Source organism: Acinonyx jubatus, chromosome E2 (genome assembly GCF_027475565.1).
Source record: "Acinonyx jubatus isolate Ajub_Pintada_27869175 chromosome E2, VMU_Ajub_asm_v1.0, whole genome shotgun sequence".
Lineage (NCBI taxonomy): Eukaryota > Metazoa > Chordata > Mammalia > Carnivora > Felidae > Acinonyx > Acinonyx jubatus.
Genome location: NC_069396.1, coordinates 29937501 through 29955292, shown reverse-complemented (window position 1 = coordinate 29955292; position 17792 = coordinate 29937501). Strand labels below are relative to the sequence as shown.

Sequence of the window (17792 nt, the reverse complement as noted above, 5' to 3'; positions counted from 1 at the left end):
TTTAACAGGCAAATCGCCTTTAAAGTCCTCACACCTCTTCGAGCGTCCGACTTGTGACGTGTGCAATATTTGTGTTGCCCTGCCCACGCGGTAGCTACCTCAGCATCCCTGCAGAGTGGGGAGGTATAAGAGGGTGCTTCTGGGGCCCACTGCCGCTTCGTGAGGGCCTATGGTCATGCTTGCCAAGTTTTGAAACCAGTTGCAAATCAGAAAATAAAAAATTAAAGGCGTTCATCATTTCCCCTATTACTGAATGCTATACGTGAAATCTTGCACTCACCTTTTTGAATAGACTTTGCGATACATATCAACTTCTCTCTCTCTGGGAAGGCACGTATTTGTAGAACCAGGAAATAAAGCTGCTCTCAACAGCACTTTTCTAATAAAAGATCTTGTTGCTTTTCCATCTTAAAACCCAAGTTTAAGAGCTGTTATGATTCTGAAACGAAAGGAATTTCCTTACCATATGTATATGGTATATGTATATGTATATGTATGTATATGTATATGGTATATTAGTAGGTATGTATTAAATGTATATAGTATATTAGTACATATATATAGTATATTTTATATATATACTATACCATACTATACTATACTATACTATAGAATATATATATTAAAAGAGTGATGGAAATTTTTTGCCAAAGAAGGTACCTTACCTTGCCATCTCAACATAGCCTATTGGCATGAATGCGGTGAAAGGAGGAAGCTTTTATTAGGAAATAATCATTTCCAGGGCTGCTACAGTCATCATCCAGAAACTTTTCCTCAAGGCTGAGGACAGTACTGTACCCTGGAACCTGTTTAGCCACAGGTGGGGAATGTACTGAGCTGTTGAGACCAATAGGAAGGTAGGACCCTATGACCAGGTCAAAGAGTTGTTCTGGTAGTTTTAGGATCTTGAAAAGGGTCATTAACTCTTCCAAGCCCCTAAAGTTTCTTTAATTCTTCTGGCGCTATACTTTACAATCGTATAATCGTATTTCCCATTTGCACATAAATTAGCTTGAATGCGTTTTTCATAATAAGCTGTTGGTCTGTAGCTCTGTATATTAGAGTCTCAGCCCCCATCAGCAGTGTGTGATTTCAGAATGAGGTACATTCAGGCACCAGCACCACATAAGTGGAAAAATAAATCCTTTCCAAAAAGTATATGGTCACCATTGTCAACGTGTAGAGTTTGGGATCAGCCATTTCAATAGCACGCTTTGTATTACTTTGTAACCACAGAGTTTAGAAAATAGAGTGGCTCCCAAGTTTTTCCTTGTCATTCAAAAGAATGCACACATCTCTCAAAGTGACTGATATTCAGCAGGAAGTGCCTTATTGACTGAAGGGGATAGGATCTGTCAGTTTTGTTATTTTCGCTCTAAAACAAGACACTGTCTTTGGTCGCGTCCTCTGCTTTTATTTAAAGGTATTTCTTAAACAAACTTGGAAGATAAGGAGCCATACCCATACTTTGTGGGTATAAAACTTAAAGCATAAGGAAGACAGATGTCATTTCCAAGACCACATAGTTCTTCAAGTCCGGAAATGAATGAAATGAGACCCCTAGGAGGCTTCTTCATTTTGGCGGGGCGGCGGGGGGGGGGGGGGTCACTGTGGCTCTGCCCTTCAATCTGGCTTATGGCAATGTGAGGGGAGGTCTCTGCTGAATGCGGAGCCTTCATTAGACGTCCTGTAACTATGTCTAAATGTGAGTTAACAAAGACCTCTTAACCAGACACTGGCTAGAATGACTCTTCCCCTGGGAGCAAAGGGTCTTTAAGATATTTTGAGGGGAGGAGGAGGGTGAAGAGGTCTAATCCATAGCTCTAAATTCTCGTGCTTGGGGGAGCTCATTGACATGGGTTTTAAGGGCTTCATTGGAGCCATTATGGTTTGTCATGCAGAGGCCCACTGGAGAACACTTAATTGGAGATTATTGTCCCAGTGTGTTACAAGGCCATCTCGAGCTCTTTAACAGAGCGGCTTGCTACCACTTATGGGAGACCTTGGGAAAGTTTTGATGCACCCAAACCTAAGAACATACATTAGGTTAGGTTTGTGCCTTTAAGTCTAATAACTGGATGTATCAGGTGTTTTTAAATCTTCCCCTCACCTCTTTCGTCTGTAAATCAAACCTCAATTGTACATAGATTCCTGGGGGCTGCATATGTGTTGAATACATTTCTTTCCCTTTTTAATTTCTTGGTTTTGAGGTTGGGAGTTTTGGTGGTGGTGGTGGTAAAGGTGGTCTAATGAACAAACACGATTATCACATCCAAGGGCTGCAAAGCTTTGATTTAGAAATGCAATAGAGATCACCTTGTTTCATATGGAACCAATTCCTTCTTGTCTCTTTCCCCCCAAGGAGTGAAGGAAATATCTCTGGCATATGGTTAAAAACCTGATAGATTAGACCTTCAGATAGGTAGGTGGATTAAGGCAAAGCCCAAAAAAAAGGCTCATGTTTTCAGTTGTCTATCCTATTTTAATGTTCCTATTGCCTCTTAGTATTCTGAATTTACCAGATTAGTCCTAATCTAATATTTAGTTCTGTAATGTTTTAAACATTTTGGCTGGACTCAGTTCCTAGCCTCCATGTTGCCTATCTCCGTTAACATCTCTGCATGCATAAGAGGGCATTCATTAGGGCTGAGTTAAGGGAAAACCACCAAAAGACTAGACCCCATTTCTTAGGCCTTGGAAATGCAAGACCATAGCACTGAGAGCACATAGCATTGAATTGAGAGGATCCAAGGGTCAAAATTCAAAACCTTGAGACTTTTTTTGCCCAGAACTCCAAGTACTTTCAAAAGTGAGTTCCTTTCTGAAAACACTGAAGTTTGGAGATCTCTAGCTCCTTCTCGTGGTTTCCCACACTGTAAAGCAGAAATGAAGCTATAGGATCAGAAATAGTTAGCAAGTAGAGTGTTTGTGCCAGAGAACGAGGATTTCTATGTGATTTGAGTTTTTACGAGCTCAAAGCCTCAGTTCCTCTTCTATAGATAGAGCTAATATACTGCTTTGTTTCTTTCTTTCCAAATTACCAAGGGATACAGATGTGTAGTAATGCAGGGGACATTTAATGAAGGCTGTTTAACTATGAGTGCTCTTTGCTATGCGAGATATACCAGTGAAATAAGGGACATGACTGTTTTGGTAGAACGGTTATGGATACAGGATATCTCAAACTTGATCTTAGGAATAGATTGGGTGGTCATCTTGACTTTGATTTCTCCATCTCCCTGCATGTCTGCTTGCTCTCCTCTCTCAGCACACCAACTTCTGTATCTTTGGTCCACACGGCTGAAAAATGGCTACCACTTCTGGGGCGGTCAGCCCTGGCCAGGGGGCAAGTCCCCACTGAACAAACATGGCTGCCTGCTACTGAAGCCATGACTGTTGGAGAGGTCAGTTCTCAAACCTGGGACACGAGGGACACAGCCCAGTAATTGTCCACTGTACCACTCCTTTAAGGAGTAAGTTAAAGTACCTGTGGTTCTTTGTATCCTACAGAATAAAGTCACCTTAAGGAAGGAACGTAAGATGTTAGAGCAAGAAAGGATTTTGAAGATTAAAAAAAAATTTTTTTTTTATTTGGAGAGAGGAAAAGTTGTGAGCAAGGGAGGGGCAGAGAGAGATGGGAGGAGAGAGAATCCCAAGGCTCCATGCTGTCAGTACAGAGCTTGACGCGAGGCTTGAACTCATGAACAGTGAGATCGTGACCTTAGCCGAAATCAAGAGTCAGGCATTGAACCGACTGAGCCACCCGTGCGCCCCAGAGCAGGAAAGGATTTTAAAGTTCACCTGATCCTACCTTCTGTGTCTCGTTGAGGAAACTAAGGGAAAGGGAAAGTGATTCATTTTCCAGAGGTCCTCGCGGTAGTTAACAGCATCCCGTGCTCATGCTTTTGGGTAAGAGCTTCTAATACATCCTTTCTTCCATTTTCTTCTGCCATATCCCAGCTTGCACAGATTTCCGACATTCTTTTTCCCTATTGCCTAGAAGTTTTTGAATTACAAGGGATTTTTTACTCCAGTCCCTCATCTAATAGACGGTTTTAAGTAGAGTAGAGACTCTTCTACTCTAGAAAAATGCAGGTAATGTTTATGAAGACTGCCTAGAGATATGGGGAAATGCTTCTGATGCACCATCACATGAAAACAGCAAAACAATAGTTAGCCCTTACATTCAAAAAACATGGAAAAATTATGTATGCGTGTGGTTGCCAAGAAGATTTGTTAGATTGGCGGTTTTGTGTATAACTTTAAATTTTCCTTAATACTGCCATTGAATTACTTTTAGAGTTTTAGGGAACCTATTGAATACAAATACCTCCTACTTTCCTTCTGCTTATCCTCGAGCTACCTGAACCTGTGTGCCCGATGTTCTTGCTCGTGGAAATGAACTCTCACCAGTGTAAGGCGTATGTATTTTGGGCACACCTACAACATTCATTCCAGCCGTTAACACGCTGAAAATGAAATCCTCGTAGCTGTGGCTACAGCTGCGTTAAATTAGGGCCTAAGGGGCGCCTGGGTGGCTCAGTCGGTTAAGCATCCGACTTCGGCTCAGGTCACAATCTCGAGGTCCGTGAGTTCAAGCCCTGCGTCGGGCTCTGGGCTGATGGCTCAGAGCCTGGAGCCTGCTTCCGATTCTGTGTCTCCTTCTCTCTCTGCCCCTCCCCCATTCATGCTCTGTCTCTCTCTGTCTCAAAAATAAATAAAAATGTTAAAAAAAATTAAAAAAAATAAATAAATAAAATAAAAATAAAAAATAAAAAATTAGGGCCTAAGCAGATGCTTGGCCCCAGAAAAAATGACCCATGGAGGCAACCCAAGGATAAGTTCTCAAGCACAAACAGAATCAGCATCTAGGAGCCGGGAAGGACGTCACGTCATAGAACCTGGCCCCTGCGGGCTTCAGAACGGGCCATGGAAGCATAGAACTTTTCTGATCCGTAGAAGCACAGCTTGGCTAAAACCTGGGCAGAGGACTCTCAGCGAAGTTCTTGCTGCAACGACACCAGATGCACCAAGTCTGTGCTCAACTTGGAAGGGGCCTGTCCCACTCTCTAGCCTCCCAAGTTTCCCTGTCTACTGCAGACTGCAAGACCAGGGGAGAAAATGCAGTCCCTTCGATGCCATCTGATTTCTAACCTGCCCTCACGGCAGTCCGTACAAAGAGCAGGAAGGGACAAGAGCAGCCAGCAGGGCTTGGGAGGCCAGGAGGACCCGCTGTGAACAGGGGGGCCTTCTGGTTGCCCTGCTCCTTCTAGTTAAAAAGGGCGAGCTGGGTCTTCTAGGAGGATGAGAAGCGGAGGGAAGGGATCCGAGCCGACCCTGCATGTGCCACACCTGCCCAGTGCCTTTAGACCGTGAGCGCCCGGCCCCCGGGAACCTGCCCTTTCCAGCTTCTTGTACAGCGCGGAACAGAGCACCGTGCAGTTGTGGCTTAATTAAGGTAACGTTTAGTGAAGTTGATGAAGAGGACAGGTTGTCAGGAGCAACCTCCGAGGCTCCTCTGCTCCTCCAAAAGCGGGAGTCTTGGTTTCCAAGCTGATGCAGAAAAAAACACTGCCAAGATTGGGCCGGAAACTTGGGGGTGGAGGCGCGTAGCATTTTCACCTCTGCAGGATCATCAAGGGTTTATCCTACTCGTACCGCTCCAGAGATTTTGCTCCTGTCTTTAAGTCACTTAGTAGGCCTCTCCCTTCCTGTAAGAATTTGCTTTCTGTATTGAATTCAGATCTGCCCTTCTCATTTAAACTTCCTTTCCTTTGGCCCTGGGCCAGTCCCCAGGGTGCAGGATTGTCGCTGGCCGCCCCGGCTGTTCAATGCCCTAGCGCTGGGACCGGTGATTCTTAGCTGCTCCTCTCTGAAGCTGCAGTTAGCAGGGATTTGGTGGGGCCTCTGCAAACCTCAGTTCAAAGCCGAGTGCAAACCCAGTGAGCGAACCGCTTTAATACTAACAGTGAAATAATGGGCTGTAAAATAATCCTGTTAGGGACACAAGATGTGGTGGCTTGACCTTTTATTAATATTCTCTTTCTTTCCAACAATAACGGTTCTAAGTCAACAACATGTCTTCAAAGTTGGTTAATTTCATTAGGCTCACTCCAAAGGAGAGGATTCCATCAGTGGCTTTGAAATCCAAATGGGATGAAGAAAACTCATTTACACGGTAAAAACGTCAGTTACCCTAACCAAATTAAAGACTTTCTACTGAATGAAAGAAAACTTTGACACAACGATCATTTGAAACTAATCGTAGATATGTTTAAACATACGGAGACATCTACCCTGAACTTGTAGTATTTCTCAGAGCTTACATTCCAATGCAGTTGTAGTATTTCTCAGAGCTTACATTCCAATGCAGGGGACCCCTATTAAATACGTAAGAAAGATCTATTTAGAAAGTGAATTAAGAAATGTGTAGAAGCGGAAATAGTGATTCGAGATGTCGGAGAAGGCGTTTCTGAGAGGTGACGTTTAAGCTGGGATCTGAAAAACAAGAGGGAGACAGCCCCGTGAAGACATTAGCGTTCCAGGCAGACGGGACAAACAGCAAGTGCCAAGTCCCTGAGGTGGGAATGGGCTTTACCCCAGGGAGGAACAGGAAGAATGTGGGAGCAGCATTGGGGGGGGGGGGGGGGAGTAGAGGAGGTGGGAGGATTCAGAATGGAAGGCAGGGCCGTAAGAAGCCACTAAGATTGTATTTAAACGACAGAGAATACTTCAGAAAACGAAATGCTGACTTTTCTAAGCCCTCAGCAAAGGGAAAATGTGCCTGACGCGGGCATTTTATTTAAGACCGAAGAAGAAAGGGCTGCAGTTACTTCCCTATTCTACTTCCACATTGAGTTACACAAATATTAGCAAAATGAAGTAATAGTTACAAAAGCACTTTAAAAATTTTAAGGCACTGTAATTTAAGGGTATTGTTATTGAAGTATTTAACATAATCGAGGGCATTATTACTTTATTGTGGGAGAATCCCGCTAAACTTGAAACGAATTCTCTTGGCAATTCCCTGAGATCTACGTTGCTATGAGGGCCCTGTTGCCTTTTCCCATATCTTGTGAAGGTCTAAGGGCAGAGGATTCCCACTGTGTAGACCGCGGATCCTCTGGAGAGAATTGCTTTTTGGTGCCCTGGTCTCCTGTGAGTCCACGGGGTCATAGGTAAGGCTGTCCTGAGATTACGAATCCCAGGACGTCTCCACTTCTGGGGCCACAAAGCTGCACGGAAATTATGAAAATATCCAGGGCCAGACGCCAATAAATAGGAAGTGACAGGCATCACATATTAGGGGATTATCACATACACTGACTCTCCTGCAAGACGCACGATGAAGGTAGAGGGTGTCTAATGACCCCCCTCAAATGTGCTGCCCAGGGTGCTGGTGCTACAAAAGGAAATCTGCTTTCTTGCAAGAGCAAGCCAGAAGATTGATGTCCTATGGATGACCGTTCTCTTTGACGTTTATCTGCTTTTTTGTGACCTTTGGTTTCTAAATGTAGCTCTTGGCTCTGACCTCCGGAAGAGCTAAAGGAATAAGTTCCAGGTTTGTTCAGTGGTACCAGGAATGACTAAGATTTTGAGTTTCTCCGCTGGTGGGGGTACAGGATGGCCATCACCACTCATGTTAGCCGTTGTCTGGGCACGGCGGCCCCCGTGAAGGGCCCGGCAGGGATGCTGGAATCAGGCGCTCAATGAAAGCAAAAGCCACTTGGATATCTTTTTATGACATAACCCCTACCAGCGCCGCCCAAGCCATGGAAGCGTAGCTCAAGTTAACTGAGCAAAAAAAGTGACTTACATGCAGTTAGCACTTCTGCTCTTATTATGGTCAGAGAGAACAATCGGACGGAGATCATTTCAGGAAGAAGAAAAAGGCGTATGTTCCTTATTGTTTGGGGTGAACGTTTTTACGAGGAAAGGGGATGCCGCGCCATTAATAACTGTGGCACGGCGCACCAATTCTAGTCGGCCTGATAGATTAAACATTAGCCCTCTCTCATTATGCCAGCAGCATTGGCTTTGCCCCCAGCCTGATATGTATTCCGTGCACAGTCAAGCCTCTGAGTTGACATCTTCTTCTAAAATTGTTTGGCTGTAATAAATATAAAACTTTCACTGCTGATGTAAAGCATTGCTGGCTGGCATCATTTCCTACCCCCTTTTAATTATTCCTGACACTGTGGAGAAACATCTAATATAAATCTGTAATGTGCACTGATGACAAACTACACGGTTGGAGGACCATGTAATTTCTCCACAATTAATTAAAGTGCATGGAGATTTTTTTTTTCCTCCCCCTCTTTCTTTCTTTCTTTCTTTTCTTTCTTCTTTTTTTTTTTTTCCCCCTTTCCAGCAGCCAGATGCCACTGACTGGCTCAAATAACACTGCTGTCAACTGTAAAAAATTAAGATCCAAACCGTAAGAAAGGTACTCAGATAAAGAAACCAGATGCCGGGTTATTTGCGATCCCCCGCGTACATCTCACTGTAAGCCCCCATTGTTCGTCTGCGGCTCCGCGGCCCCCATCACGCGCCGGACTCCGCCGGTCCGTCAGCGGCCTCTTTCCACAAGTATCGTCGCTTGTGCAACTCTTTTATTAAAAATTGAACACTGCCGATCAGCGCGGGGCGGGGACACGAGACACCGGAGGGGCTTTGCGCCGGAAGAGACGGCGGCCTGCTTCCACCGGTGCCGCCTGTTGGTGTTTATGGGCACGTGCGTGTGGTCAGTCGGAGAGCGAAGGCTCTGCTGCCGTTGCAGGCGGATCTACCACCTGGAATTGATCAAAAGCAAATTAATTTTCATTTTCAATTAGGAATACAATTAAATCCAAAGTGTGGTGAAGGGGAGGGGGGGGGTGCAGTGTTTACACACAGCCCGTGCAGCGGGAGGGCTGGCGGTGCCACCAGATGAAATGAAATACATGCCTTTGTGTCTTTGCATTTAATTCATTAAAGTGTTAAGGTGGTGGCCGGGGCAGCTGCTGCTACCGCGTTTTACCTCCCCAGGAGCTGCCCCTCTGTTTCCTCAGATAGAATTTTAGGAAAAGGGGAGAGGGGGGGGGCCCTCGGAGGGGGAGGAGGGGTAGAAACTGCAAGCTGTCCTGGGGGCGGGGGGGAGGGCGCTGGGGGGGGGGGGAGGCTTTTCCCAGGGTTCTGCTGCGCATCAAGGAGGTGGGTGTTTTAATGGAGAGCCTGAGTTAGGAAACAGGAATTTGGCTTTGCCTTCTGCCTCCAGCTTGCTGGCTCTCAGCGTCCAAGCGATACCTGGCAAGCGGATCCCCCTTCCAAGTCTGGCCATCATCAGAGATATTGAGTGATTGTGTGAAAACAATCTGGCTGGTGAATGCCCCATGTCACAGGATCCTCACTCTTTTCACTTGACTTTTTCTCTACATTCAACTGCTGCCTTTTGTTGGAGTAACTGAGCGGGGGCCTGTGGGGCAGACAGGATTCCTCCCGGCTGCCTGGGGAACAGTTGGCCCAGTGTGTTCATCACCAAGGGTGGTAATTTGGGGAGCTTTGACCCTGATTTTAAGGAAAGTCCATTATTTGTCAATTATGAGACCTAGAAATCCGGATAGAGGGCTCGGATGTTAAATGCCCCGCTCTCTCTGATTTGGGAGGGACAACAGCGTACTGGTGGATATGAATATGAACACAAGTTTCCTCTCCGTACCTACCTGTCTCCCTCCCAGAGCAGCCACATTAGGCTTGCCGTAAGCACGTTGCTATGCTGATGGGAATCTTCTGACTATCCATCTCTGGGATGAGCTTCTTTGAAAAAACAGTGGGTGATAAATATTTTGCCATATGAATAACAATGAAGGTAGCCTCCGATAATAGCTTACATCCTTCTGCAATCCTTTAGGTGATGGATTAAGAGAGAGAGAAGGTTCTGGGGTCATGGAAACAGCTGCTTTTGGTGAAAGATTATCCAAAGTAGTGTGGTTACCGCAAATCCTCTATGTTCCAGCCCATATTTTACTCCATACCACTCCCGCCCACCTTCCTTGTCCCAATGCAAGGGTTTACGTTTCCTCCCTGCGTGGTATTTGTGCTTTAAAAGAAGATTTTATTACTTCTGCTACAGTGGAATTTCTCTTTTTACTAGACAGTTGGCATCACCACAGCCCGAAACCGCGATGGAGTTGTTAACACGCTGGGATCAGTATTTCCCCCCTCTAAAGCTATTCTTTTCTTCTCTTTATTTTTTTTAGAGGAAGGGGGTGGGGGAAAGGCTCCAACAAATCAACATGACTATTAACTTTCTGATTTATTTGCTACAGAGAGCAAAAAAAAGTCAATGCGAAGTGACAGAAACACCAGAACCGACAGTAGGAAAACATTGTCCGTGAAAGTTTCCAACTGAAATCCTACCACAGCCAGTTGGTTATCTGGAGATAGGCATCTTCAATTTCCTGATTGCATAATAGAAGTGGGATTTCTTTTTCCTCTTTAAAAAAAAAAAAAAGCATTATCCATAACATCAACATAAAGTTGTCCGTGCCTCGGGTTGCAGAAAGCCCCTGTCTCAGGAAGAGGCCTGTAATCTCCTCAGTTGCCAACAGTTTCCACCCTCTCTCTTCCATTGAGGGGAAAGGCAAGTGTTCGTAACATGGTGATGGCCAGGAGAGGTCTCCAGGAGCCTGCCCGATTACCCGTGCCCACCCAGCAGACACCATGGCCCTTAGTAAGTGGCCCCATTCCTCCACCATAGAGCGAAATCGCGCCGAGAAAATTCATCGGGATGTGGACTGGCGCTCTCGTAGCTGCACAGCCGGTACCCCGTTATTGCTTTACGGGTTGCTCAGGGGTAGAAGTTTGTAAGGATTTGAGACTGTGCTTTGGACAGTTGTCCTGGTCTGGGGTCGGGCCACGCTTTACGGTTGACCTGCCCCCCTCACGAATGGCACCAGCGATGTGTGGCCTTCACCCTTGCGGGTCTTCTCAGTGCAGCTGGTGACAACGCGCTACGCTTTCCTCACTCCCGAGCTCCTGATGACCCATTTCGGAGATGGGAAATCCTTGGCTCTGGCCTGCAGCTTACGTCACTTTTTGCACTTAAAAACGCCCATGATCTCAAAAGCAGCCCTCGTTTTTAAATCACTTTGTATATCAACACTTCATTTTATTTAACACGGTGTTTTAAAATTATATTTAAAAGGCAGCCTCTTTTGTCTCCTGTGCCCTTGGCTGGGAAACAAAGGAAGTCGCTTTTAAGAGGTGTTTTACACTTTATGACTACTGAGAGAGAACATAGTCCTTTAATAGGTGTATATGTAAGAGAGTTCCACGTTATAGGTTTTCAGAGATTAAAAGTTCTGGAACAGAGTTGTTTGATAACATCTTTGAAGGGCAGAGGAGCAAATGGAAGCCTCAGAGATTCGGATGCCGAAACAGAACACTCCCTAAGCTTGCGGGCATCAGGAACTTTTCTGAGATCGTATTATTCTCACCGATAATGGCATTCTGCCTTGAGTGCGGGTGAGGGCTGTGCAGTCTTATACTTCATGGTTATGGGCATGTAATATGTTCTTCATTGAGCCAGGCAATTGACGGAGACGCCAGTGCATTTAAGACTTGAGTCTACTGGAAATGAGACTTGCATTCTTGCCAGAAATGGATGCTTTTCCGTGTCCGCCACTATCACACATCTTGACTTTTTTTTTTTAATCCTGACTCTGAAAACAATAATATCAAACAACTCCAGGGGAAAAAAGTTAAATATTTCCATATGAAGAGCTGATTAAATTTGTATGGTTTTCTTTTCAGTAAAAATTGATATGTGATGAAACACAGTGCAGCTGGATGGCGGGTTTGGGCCGATACGCCGCCCGCGTCCTCTGATCTGTGTACCCAGCTCCGAGAGCCAGTGCCCGTGATCCAGTGATCCTCCGCACTGTGGCCCAGGTTCAGAAATGCCCATTCCCGGGCGGTCTGGGCTGCAGGATGTAGGCCCTAACCACCATCAACGGTCACCTGGCTTAGGTCGTTTCCTCTTAAGTCACTTGGCCTTTCAGGGGCAGGCTGAGTCCATGTGAAGCATGGTGGTCGAAAGGGGACGTGGGACGCTCCATCAGTTAGGTTTCCTTCAGCTGAGATGGGGGGAAGAGCCCGGCTGGGATGTGGGGGAAAGTAGTGGAGAAAATGACTCCTTGGCTCATGTGTTAGAAAAGGACAAGAAGATCTGGCTTTAGCACAGTGTGATCTGGGGTTCAAATGAGGTGGCTGTGACCTGTGTCTTTTTGCTCCACATGCTGATGCCACCGCCTTCGTGAGTCCCCCGTAGACTCTCCTCACTGGGTCACAAGATGGCTGCCAGCAACTCTCAAGGCTCTGTCCTTCTGCACTCACATCACGGGGGGAGAAGCGAGCAGCCCTGTCCTGGCGTTCCCAGCACAGGGGCTCACCTGCCTTGATGGTAGCCCGGGGAGTGGGGTACTACCAGGGCTAGCGTGGATTGTGCCAGAACCCTCTACGCTTTGTCTGGGAAGGAGGGGTTTCCTGGCGGGAAACTAGGACAAGGTTACAGACTGAGTTGGTGACAGAACAAGAATGTCCCTCACTTATGCCAAAGGCCATTCCCCCGACTCTTTGACCAGGAAACTTGAGTGTTGGGGATGGGGGAGAATCACATTTAGTGCTTCTGTTTTCATTCCCTTTAAACATGAGGAGTAAGAGGAAAGTTATTCGTGTGGAGGTACAGGCTTGACTTTTGCTTTACCCAGTGTTGAGGGTCGGGGGGCCTCTCCTGCTGCCGCCGTCAGAGGTCGGAGGTCAAAGGTAGCGGCAGCATATTTTTGTTCAGCCCACTCGAGAGAGGTGAAACCGTCCTCCCACTCCCATGCTTGAAAACGGTGCCCATCCTTCCTCTCTGCAGAGAGGAATTGCCAGCCAGTCAGGACTCCTCCAGGCTCGCTTTCGGCCGGCTCTGGCCCTTGCTTGTCACAACTTCTCGGGGCTCCCCTGAGCTCTACGGTAGGATGGCATCTCCTGCCTTTCAGCATTTATTCTGTTGCGTCTCACCTCCGCCCACCCTCCATTTTTCTCTCCCAGAGGCCTGATCTCTCTCCTCACGGTTAACCGTGCTCAGGTGTCCCCTTCTGGTCTCCGGAGATGGCCTCCTGTTGGGTCTCACCTCAGAGCCATCTTGGTTCTTCCTGTGGGCTACCAGAAGCGGAAGTGCCCAGCACTGCCTCTGTCGGTAGTGACTTCTCCTGAGTGAGGTCAGGCAGGGAAAAACTGATAGGGGGCCTTCACTGTGGGGCTTCTCATGTATATTCCTCCGTCGGGGATGGTGGAGGTGCCCCCCCCCCGCCCCCCACCACCTCAGGGACTTCCATTCTGAGATAGACGAAAAAGACAAATGTGACTCTCAACATTTGTTAGGCTCCAGGGAAGTCCTACGTGTCACCGAGCTATTATAGATCTCTATTTGTCAAACCCAGTGTCTACCCTGGGCTCCCTTACAACAAACACCCCTACCCCTCCCCGCCCGCACCGAGAACCAGTCTACAAACAAAGCATCTACCCTCTGAGGATTCCTTTCTAATTAAAATTTTACATATACTAAATAAACAAGGGCACTTTTGAAATGTAAATGTGTCATTTTCTTGAGCAACTTAAATCAGCTCCACCTACCTGGAGACTGGGCTTCTCCTTCCGCACAAAGCCTCACGTTCTTAGTTCGTCTTGACTCTTGAGCGGCTCACATTCCCTGTATACTTAGATCCTGGTGTGGGTTGCTGGTTTGTTTTTTTTTTTTTTTTTTTTTTCCCTTGAACACTTTCTACAGTTTAGTTATTTGTTGTAATTATCAAGTTCATTTTTCTCTAATAGATGTGATTAAGTATATTTAGCACTGTGTAATGAGTTTTCTGCCTGGTTGCATCTTAGCTAATAAAGAATTCCTTAGCGGCATCTTTGACAGCTGCTGCGGATCCCAGGCCCGTGCTACCACAAGAGACCTTTTCCATGAACTGCTAGCATTAGAGAAATTAACTCCATTACACTCACCATAAAATTGAGGCTGAAATTTGATTACTAATAGATCCTCCATTCAACCAGAGACGATAGAAATGGGGTGGCCAGCGGGGAGGAAGGTGAATGTGTGTGAAATGTCGGCGTCCACATTTTCATCAGTGCGTGTGTTCAGATATTTCCAGCCTCACCTCCAGTTTCATTTCCTGAGCACGACCGGAGAACGGTGCCCGGCTGATGGGTTTACAACGGTGCAGTTTGGTAGGCATCGGACCGGAGGTCTTGGTGACTGCTGTGACGGCGGTACCTGGTCATTGGTGCCTTTGTCCATACTGGGCTAAGAAACCTCTGGGTGTGTTTTTGGCCACGGAAACTCCTGGCCATTGTTGCAGGCTGTCCGTATTTGTAAGGCTAAAGTGCTGAGGACAATTAGTGATCGGCGAGTGGCTGCTATGATGTATAGTTGCTTAGCAACAGTCTCTGAATTAAGTCCCTGGAAGGGGGCTACAGGAAGAGACCAGACAGGAAGATGAAATAGGTAACCATTTCAATGTGGAGGTGAGTCGGTAATGAAAAAAGAGTAAAAGATATTTGTAATCATAGAGACGGCTGAGTGGAAAATTGGGGATAAGGGAAAGAGAAGACAGAATGTACCTTCTCTCTCACTAAATAAAGTAAGTGGCAATTGAACCAACCCCGCTGATAGAAGAGCTCGTTCTCTTTCTTTGACACCTGACTATGATTCCCACGCAGGCAAAACTCAGGGAACATTACCCGAAACGTGGCATGAACGTTCAGGGAAGGAAAAGATGGAGAACAGAGTTGGGTCTGATGGTTGAAATCCTGTAGAACAAGCCTAATTTAGTGTTAGTCAGTTCATACCAGTGAACCAGGATTAATTGGAGGACAGGGCCCAGTTTTCATGAAGCCCTGCTTGCGGAACCGAGTAGAATGGGCGCTCTTATATATACTGATGTTCAGCCTTGCTCCATTTCAAGTAAGGAAGCATCTTGAACAAGCCGGGAACAGCATATCCATTTCAATAGATTCAGCTGAGTTTAGACTCTCCGCTGACTAAGATATCACCCTGAACTCCATGATTTAGTGAGCTGGTTTAGCCTCTGGAAGCCCAGATGAGCAAAAGAAAGTGGAAAAGCAGTAAAAGACCTTGATCCAGATACTGAGCCTTGTTAAGGGGCTGCCTTATCTATGCACCGAGCTCTGTCTGGAGGTCTGCAAAGGTCCAGGGACTCATTACCGTTAGTGAGGGCTGTTTTGCAATTAGTGTTGAAACACTGAGATAAAGAAAGGATATATAGGAATTAAAAACAGATAACGTAAACACTAACAAAGAGTCTTAATCCCCTTGGCTGAGTGTTTTGCATGTTTACCTCTGATCAGAATTCTTAATAATATCGAGTGTGTTGCAATTCAATAAAGATCCCCTAGGAAGAGAAGAGTCGATTCTTGGGATTAAAAAAAACAAAACAAGAAACACAGAAGCAGAAAAACTGATGCTCCCATCTTCCACTACTTTAAAAACAAAACTTAGGAAAATACAAAATAGCAAATAAATTACTCCGGAAGGTTCTGTTTTGGGTTAGTTTGGCTCAGGTCATTTATGGGCATAATTCAGGTTCCCATTATTTAGTGATTAGAAGGGTATCTTCAGGGCCCAGAAAACAGATTTTCTGTCTCCACCTCTGACTTGTTTTCTGCCTGAAGAATGAAGGTGGCAGTCAAGAAAGTCTTTGCCCTCCTGGCCCAGAGTTCCTCGTTGGAGAAAGGAAGCTGATAACCACCCCTGATTCTTGCCTCGTACCTATAAAGGGCTCACCGTCACAACAGAGCACTGTATTTTCGGGACAATGTATAATTATTTGGGGAAAAGCCAAAAATGGTGGCTGGTGCATAATAATGGCACGTATAATAACAATTCTGTCTAATGGCCTACGGTTCCAGTTTAGGTATCTTAAGCTAGGAGTGCTCTGTGTTCCTGCGTTCCCGCCCCGAGCCCTCATACTCTAGTCGTGTAACCCCCACCTTCAGGGGCCACATACCTTGCTTTCCACAGACCATTGCATCCCTGGTACTCAGAGCAGGTTCTGTTCCATAGCGGGAACTCAGTCATTGTTGGTTGAATTTGTTCCCTTAGAACTAGCTGTGGCAACTAGCCTCCGGGATGGTCCCCAGTGATCCCTACCCCCCTGAAATTCACAGCCTCCCTTTCAATATGGGCTAGACTTGGTGACTTGCTTCTGATGGACATACCAAGGTGGGGGGGGGGGGGTGGGAATTAGTTCATGAAAGGCAGTGTGGCTACTTGCAATCTCTTTCTTTCTGGAACACTTACTCCGAGGGAAGCCAGTTGCCATGTTGTGAGCAGTTCTGTGCCAAAAGCCTCATGGTAAGCCACTGAGGCCTTCAGCCAACAGCCACACCAGTGACCTTAGAAGTATATCTCCCAGCCTCAGATGACTGCAGCACCAACTGATAGGTTACTTGTGTCCTTCCAAGAGCCACCCAACTCCCAAATTCATGAGCCCCAGAAACTGCTAGATAATAACGCTCATGGTTTTAAGTTCTTAATTTGGAGGGTAACTCATGGCACAGCAATAAATGACGAGTGTAATGGCTGATTACCATAAGCATCACTTTATTCAGTAGGTATTTGTTGAATGTCAGCTCTGCCAAGGACTATGCTAGATGCTGGGGATACCAGGACAAATAAGGCAAGGTCCCTGCCTCTGAAGAACTTAGAGTGCTCAAGGGCCATTCACGTATGTGCAGTGGGCGTGCAAGGGAGGGAGCCAGAATGTGGGGAGGGGGCCCTAAAACTGAGAAAGTAGTCTTTTACACAGCCTCCTGGCATCCCAGTATATATATGTATGTCACAGAAAACACTTTTTTCTCTAACTGTACCTTAGCTTCGTTTAGTTTCAGACAGTTCTAGCACACTTTATTCAGCACTGCCCCATATTGCATTGACTCATTATGGAACTGGTTGGCCATTAGAGGAGGCAAGGTGATCTCAAGTTCTTGGCCCTGGGCTATGAGCATCCCATTGCTGAATTTGACTCCCATTTGAGTGGCTCTTTTTAGTGTGTCGCTTTTCTTTATTTCTCTGCAGCCTCTCTGTTAGCATCAACCCTATTATCTAGGGGTCCTTTGATTAAAAACCAACTGATTGATTGTCTCCAAAAGAACAAAAAAACTCGCGAGATTATTTTAATGCTGTGTATACTTGCTGGCTGCATAAATGCAGGTTTCACTCTGGCTTGAGGCTGAATATGGCTGGGGGATGAGTCATGTCTTAGGCCTAGCGTTGGAATGCTTCTAGGAATGTCGAGAAGATAAAGACGCCAGCCAGTAAAGCGCTAATACATATTGACGGTCAGTCACGAATCACAGTGGAAGGAACCCATCTTCAGAGGGACCCTGCTATCATGGCGTGTGCAGAGACTGATTCATTAACAGACCTATTTGCAGGACCTCATCCTCTAGGCTAGACTCCAGGCTGAACAAGAGCTTGCCCCGGACACAGGTGGCCTTGTGTGGCTGCCTAGGCCCCGGGGATGAGAAGCAGAAGTGACGGAGGGAAGAATCCGCTTTGTAACAAAGAAGCATCTCTGCTTGGGCCTGGGTCCTCCACCCTTTAGGGGACGGGGCTCAGGAACCAGAAGGAATGGGACCAGGCACCCAAGAGCCCCAATAACACTGTCACGATGCTCCCAGGTTTAGAGCTGACTCCAAGGAGGAAGAAAGCCAACACGTTGTTTTTCCGTTTGCCG

At 46.3% G+C, this 17792-nt stretch overlaps 1 protein-coding gene and 1 long non-coding RNA gene across 3 annotated transcripts in view; one reads left to right on the top strand and one right to left on the bottom strand.

Moving 5' to 3' along the window:
- The window catches only part of FTO (FTO alpha-ketoglutarate dependent dioxygenase), a 387711-nt gene that overhangs the window by 322593 nt on the left and 47326 nt on the right, over positions 1 to 17792 (top strand). The gene's annotated exons all lie outside the window — the stretch shown is intronic.
- The window catches only part of LOC113595250 (uncharacterized), a 16246-nt gene continuing 11993 nt past the window's right edge, over positions 13540 to 17792 (bottom strand). The window contains exon 3 of the long non-coding RNA XR_008293907.1: positions 13540 to 17792. This exon is cut by the window's right edge and continues 1649 nt beyond it. This is a non-coding gene — a long non-coding RNA (uncharacterized LOC113595250).